The sequence below is a fragment of the Morone saxatilis genome, unplaced genomic scaffold (assembly GCF_004916995.1).
Source record: "Morone saxatilis isolate NCDOM2014 unplaced genomic scaffold, NCSU_SB_2.0 Contig17, whole genome shotgun sequence".
NCBI classification, from domain to species: domain Eukaryota; kingdom Metazoa; phylum Chordata; class Actinopteri; family Moronidae; genus Morone; species Morone saxatilis.
The window spans coordinates 22,427,520-22,433,623 of record NW_023339729.1 but is presented as its reverse complement, the minus strand read 5'-3'; the positions used below and the strand labels follow the sequence as shown (position 1 = coordinate 22,433,623).

At 39.2% G+C, this 6,104-nt stretch overlaps 1 protein-coding gene across 3 annotated transcripts in view; it reads right to left on the bottom strand.

Moving 5' to 3' along the window:
* trim2a (tripartite motif containing 2a) overlaps nt 1-6,104 on the bottom strand; it is a 29,176-nt gene that overhangs the window by 19,132 nt on the left and 3,940 nt on the right. For 2 of the 3 annotated variants that reach the window (XM_035660761.1, XM_035660765.1), the window contains exon 1: nt 2,908-3,085. The exons of the other annotated variant lie outside the window; for it this stretch is intronic. The gene's annotated coding sequence lies outside the window, so the exon portion shown is untranslated. Of the gene's footprint in view, nt 1-2,907; nt 3,086-6,104 lie in introns of those variants that run through there. 3 annotated transcript variants of the gene reach the window in all.

Sequence of the window (6,104 nt, the reverse complement as noted above, 5' to 3'; positions counted from 1 at the left end):
GACTTTCTGTCAGCACCCCCAACTCTGACTGACTTCCAGTGTCCCTGTTACCAGAGTAAATAATATTTTCTCTTCTGTGAGACTATTTAATGAAGGTAAACCATCTTAAAACTCTTTAAGAGAAGAGCTTGTGTGGATTCAAATTAGGCTACTGTCATGTTATCTAAGTAACTACAAAATATTAAGATTAAGTTTTCAGTCAGTCAGCAGCTCTAGCATGTTCATAACACATAATCAGGAGAGGACAACATGGACTGAATACTTCTCTGTGTTGACTCTAAAGACTATAAAACACACCACATCATCATTATAACTTATGTTTATGTGTGAGTTGATCATTGCAATCTGTTTGTTTTCAGCATTTATTGTATTTTAAATCCTCTCAGCACCTAAAGCCAGATGGTGTGTCTATGAGGCTTATGTCCGTCTTGACCCTGTAATCGCACAGTTGCATCAGTGGTGCAACAGTTTCATCACAAAATACTTAAATGCTGAGACTAAAATGCTCCAGATGCTGCAATTATTTAGATTATTATCAAAATAATTAAAGCCACACCTTATAGTGCTATAGTATATATATAGTCCTTTCTAGCTTTCATTTTCAGTAGAATCAGGAGAAGGTGACATAAGGTCCACCCCTGAATTATAAGAACACTCTCATGCTAATCTAAAGCATCCACTGGGGGAAGGATGATGAGAGATTACAGCAGGAGAGCACGCCTTCACCTCGTTTAACTCCACATCCACCCCAAGTCTCAACGACCAGCAGCATCTTTGCAAACCACAGAGGAAAGTGTACTGGTCAAGCAGTTTCATGAGCATTGTTTTAAGGGTTTTTTTTTCCAGGCAGCTTTAAGACATTTCTGCAATTCATAAACTGTAAAACTGTTTGATTTCTTTTGAGAGATGTGTACTATTCCTGTTGAAAGCTGTATTCTCTACCAGTCTTTAAAGGTTGTCAGGTAAAATTTACATGTTTCACAGAAAAGGGCTGTGACTGAATGAGGAAACCCGAATGCCAATATGTCACTCTGCCATATATCTGTCCAACCGTGCATTCTGGTGACACAAGATAAGACAATCCACTGTCTGGGTGTCCCTGTGTGTGAGTGCATTCATGACCTCAAATTAAGGCCTACAGATGTGCTAGCGTAGGGCCTTTGGAAACTGCCCATGCTGCACATCTGTCAACCAGAATTTATTGAAGCTAAAACATTTGACTCAATGTCCAGACAAAATGTGCCAGTAGAAAACAGTTTTAGTCCTCCGACATGGCACTTTACATTATAGCAGAGAAGAGTAAGAACATGTTAAACATTAATTTGGACAGATTATATTGTAATGCTAACCATACTGTAAATTAAGATTTGTTTTAATTGGAATTTATTTTGTAGATTAACCTCCCTTAAAAACTAAAGGAACAGCTTTATATTCATCCTTTCTGGGGATAGTTAGACCAGAAGCTATACCACTCATTTATCTGTTAAATAGAAGGATACTGTCAGCTTAGTTTAACACAAAGACTGGAAACACAGGGGAACAGCTATCCTGACTCAGTTACTAAAAATTAAATAAATTGATTGTTTAATCCATAGAAAAACAAAAGCATAAATATAAAAATTCACCATTTTACAATAGTTTATGTGCCGGACCATTTCCTCGGCTAGCGTTGCCAGGCAACCAGCAGACACTCCAGGAAGTTAATGCTCCCAAAGTCCAGCACGCAGCCCCCATAAAATAACAAAAAAATTGCTGTTTTTACACTTTGATTTATGTACAGATTAAACAAATGAGATATAACCAGTTCATTACTAAGCTTTAGGGCTCGTAGGCCAATTGTGTTGTAGTTCTTGGACAGAGCCAGGCTACCTGTTTCCCTGTCTCCAGTCTGTGTGCTAAGCTAAGTTAACCAGATGGGAAACACATAACAACATTGTTTAGCTTGTGGGTGCCTTACGTCAGTAGAGAGATGATGTATTTTGTTTGTTTTGTTGTCTGAGTTCTGTTTTCCATCTTTTCATGGCAATCATTAAAGTGAACCAAGCTGCTGTGAAAACGCTGTCTGTGTGCTTTTTACTTATAGCCACATCCTGATAATAGCTCTAATTAAATAACTACCTAATAATAAATGACTAACCAGCATTATATGATAACTGTGTCACTTGTTATTGCCTAGAGAGTTTAATGATTTTGCTAGATGTCATATTTCATCCCATCAGCAGCTGATGCACAGCCTGTTTTTCTATTGTTGTTTCTCTCACTGGTATTCATCCTACAGCTTCCCCACACTTTAATCATATGTAATGGATAAAATACGTGCTCTTTAACCACATCAAGGGGTCTTTAAAGATAGGGAATCTATGTTGTACTGATTGTAAATCCCTTGGAGACATACTTTTAAATAAACTCGACTTTTTCTCAGCACACAGAACATGGAAGTGTACAGTGCACCTGCTTGTTTAAGGCCACTGAACACGATAAACAGGAAAAGGAAATGAAAGTCAAGCAAATATTTCCTTGCAAGCATACAGTACATATACACCTGCACAGAAAAATCCACTGTCTGCTGAAAGTAAACAATATGTATTTCTCTAGAACACCTCAGAGCATACGAACTGTAACTGAAACCTGTATTTTTTAGTATTAGAGATAAGACTTCTAGGGTAATAACCTGGAATTACTGAGGCATCTTTTAATAATAACCCTTTCCTGTTACAGATGCCAAACAGACACACAAACAATTTATTCAACATTGTATCCTGTATAGGGACTATCCCAAAACAACGCTGGTGCAGTTTCCACCCTTCCTTTAAATCATAAATCCTTCCTTTTTCGTCTCTCGTGTAAATTTTCCATTAATTACTCACTTTTTCCTCTCCATCTTTAAATCCCAAACATCCCACTTACTTTAACTCCATGGCTGCTGTCCTCTCCTCTCTCTTCTCTGGGGTGAAAACAAACGCTGCTCTCTGTCACCTAATCCGTCTCATCTCTGATATACTGTAGTTTGTGCAGTGGGCAGAGAGGGGAGTGCATGTGAGAGGCCTGAGCTGTTACAATAATCCAAACAGACTGACAGGGTGCCACCGGGTGAGCGGAGACTGAGGGGAGGAGGGCCTGCCGGTGGTGTAGAGGGAAGCACGGACCAATCAGAGGTTTTAGTGAGGCTGTGGGAGGCTGGGCTTAAAGCCTGTGCTGCTCTTTAACCCCCAGTGAGGGCAAGAGTCCCAGAGCCATGGCTAGAGAAACAGATAAGGAGTGACGGAGGACTGGGCATCTAACATAAAGAGAGAGAAAGGGAAACCAAACGCCCAACAGTAGTCAAATTATTTAACTATTTCAAGGACTGACTGTGGTACAACAGTACACTGTACTATGTCTCTGAATTAAAAGCTTTGTGCTTTGTTTTGTCTCTTTTTGTAAAATAAAGATATAGAAAGTCGAACCCTGATTCCATGTGCACACTTTTATCTCCATTTCCAAGAAAGGCCCCAAGTGTACATGTGCTCTACTTTTCTCTTTAGCAAACAGGAATGACATCATTCTTTAAGGACATAAGCCCAAATTGTCGACTGCAGAGTGCAAAACAACTGTAGTTCCCATCGCCATTCCTGAGAATGCTTGACGTAAGGAGTTCAAGATTAACAGCTGGCCAAAGTCACAGTAATTAAAACAAGATGGTCCGCAAATGGTCACACAAAGCTGCAATAACCATGAAAATCCTCTGAATAATGATACCCACTGCAGTCATATACAAAACATGATGGTGCAAAGGGTGAAACTGCAGTTATTTACCAGTTAAACAAGCATGTTACTATCTGTCCTGTTTGCCCCGGGGGGGGTAGGCACTGAAGCAAAGCAAAGCTGGTAAACAAGACTGAGATGATGCAACAGAATCAAAGACTATAACTCACAAATCACTAGGATAAAAGACACACATCCGTTAATTGATTTGTATTCTAAAAAACACAAATCAAGTTGTGACGTAACATACATCGAGCCACTACCAGGGCTGCAGACTCCTTGTTCTAATTTAACAAAGGAAGCCAAATTTCTCTAATGTCAAATGTTGTATACAAAAAAAAAACTTTTCCAAATAAAAACAAAAAGTGGTAAATTTATGAGGTGAGATTAGATTGTGAGATGAGATTTTTTTTCAACTATCAAATCAAAGAATAAGTAAAGACTACAATTCTGACCTGATCTTTAATGCCAACTTTTGATTCTCTGATACAGACATAATAATACCTATACCTACAACTGTGTCCATATTAACCATCTTGTTACTGAATTTTTTGTAGCCCTTATCTCCACTCTTTCTAAAACATGATAGCAACATGAGCATCCTGTTCTGACACCAAGAGGGCAGCCTTCCCCTCATTGTTGCCAGTCTTAATACTTCCATCTTGGCAGACGACAAACATTGGTGGTTCCTCAATAACAAAATCACTCATGCTGTATTTTCAGGCTGTACAAACACACACACGCACACGCACGCACACACACACCACACACTCACTTTCCTATAGAAAGTAAAAACACATAAACTACATAACACAGACATATATGCCCCTAGAGAGTTTCCCCATTTCTTGAAAGCTTTAATCTTATTGAAAGGCCACAAACAACGTTTGTAGTAATTATCCAAATGCATCTGTTTTCCCCCTGTACATCCACTCCCACTTAACAGGATTACTTACAACAGAGAAAATGGCTCTAAACAGACACAGAAATACTATGATTCAATTATTTTATTATCTTTATATGTCATTTGTGTAATCAGGTGAAGCAAGACCAGCTGAATATACATCTCTTAAAGTTCCCTGAGAGCACTTAAATGGATATGAAAAGGTGGTCAAAAAACCACCATCGCATTGTAACCTTCTAGGCTACGTACCAGTTTGACTGTCCAACAAGATAATTAAAGGGAATCCAATGATTAACTACAGCCCACTGTGTTGAAAATGAGACAAGAAAGGCAAAAACCAAGTATACCAGATTGTTGGTTATTTTGACTATTGCTTCTCTCGTTCCCTTGAGCAAAGAAAACAACTTGCTCCACCTACATGCAAAAGAAAGCCAGCGAGAGAACACAGAATAATCTGAAATGCAAACAGTCAGTCTGAATGACAAAGAGAGGTGAGCGTGGACACAAACACACTGTGCACACAATTACTGGTTGCTGTGAACTACCAGTTTTCTTTAACTCTACCTCTTCATCACTCTAAAAAAAAAAAAACAATTAGCTGAAACAAGTCATCAAAAAAGGGACAGATTTATGGACCACTGTGCTATATATTACGCTACACCTTTCCTTACGCTGCCAACTAGTGACTGGGCACACTTAAGAAGCATCACCTATTTTTTAGGTTTAAGGTGATGTGTGTGGGTCATGTTCCTTTTGTGCAACGCTGATATCCACTGCTGGCTGAAGCATGACATGCACAATAAATTATGGCCTCATTTGATTCCCATGCTCAGTATCATCCTAATAGCCAGCCAGAATAACTGAAAACACCTGTGTAAGTATCCAGGACCTTTAACTCATCAAGCAGAAATGCCAAATATTCGCTGCTTCTGGCCTCATAAATGCAAGGATTTGCTGCTTTTTTATGTTTCTTGTTTTCTTGCCAAGAGTCAGATTAGAAGATTGATTCCACTTTCATGTCTGCGTTAAGTATGAAGCTGGAGCCAAGAGAGGGTGAGCTTTGCTTAGCATAAAGACTGGAAACAGGAGGAAAGAGCTAGCCTGGCTGAGCATTAAAAGATCCCACAACAGCTCTAAAGTTCGCTAAGAACGAGTTGTATAAAACATATTAATGTGAAAACATGATTTTTTTGTTTTACGGGAATCATGTGCTTTAAAGGACCAGTGTGTAGGATTTAGTGGCATCTAGTGGTGAAGCTGCAGATTGCAACAAACTGAATACCGCTCACGTATTCTGAATGGCTCAGTATTGGATGACATGGTAATGAGAACTTGCAGTGTGTAGGAGAAAAAGCCTTTCTTAAAGTCAGTGTTTGGTTTGTCTGTTGTGGGCTACTGTAGAAACATGGTGCTTCAACATGGTGGACTCCATGGAAGGTGACCCGCGGCATCTGTA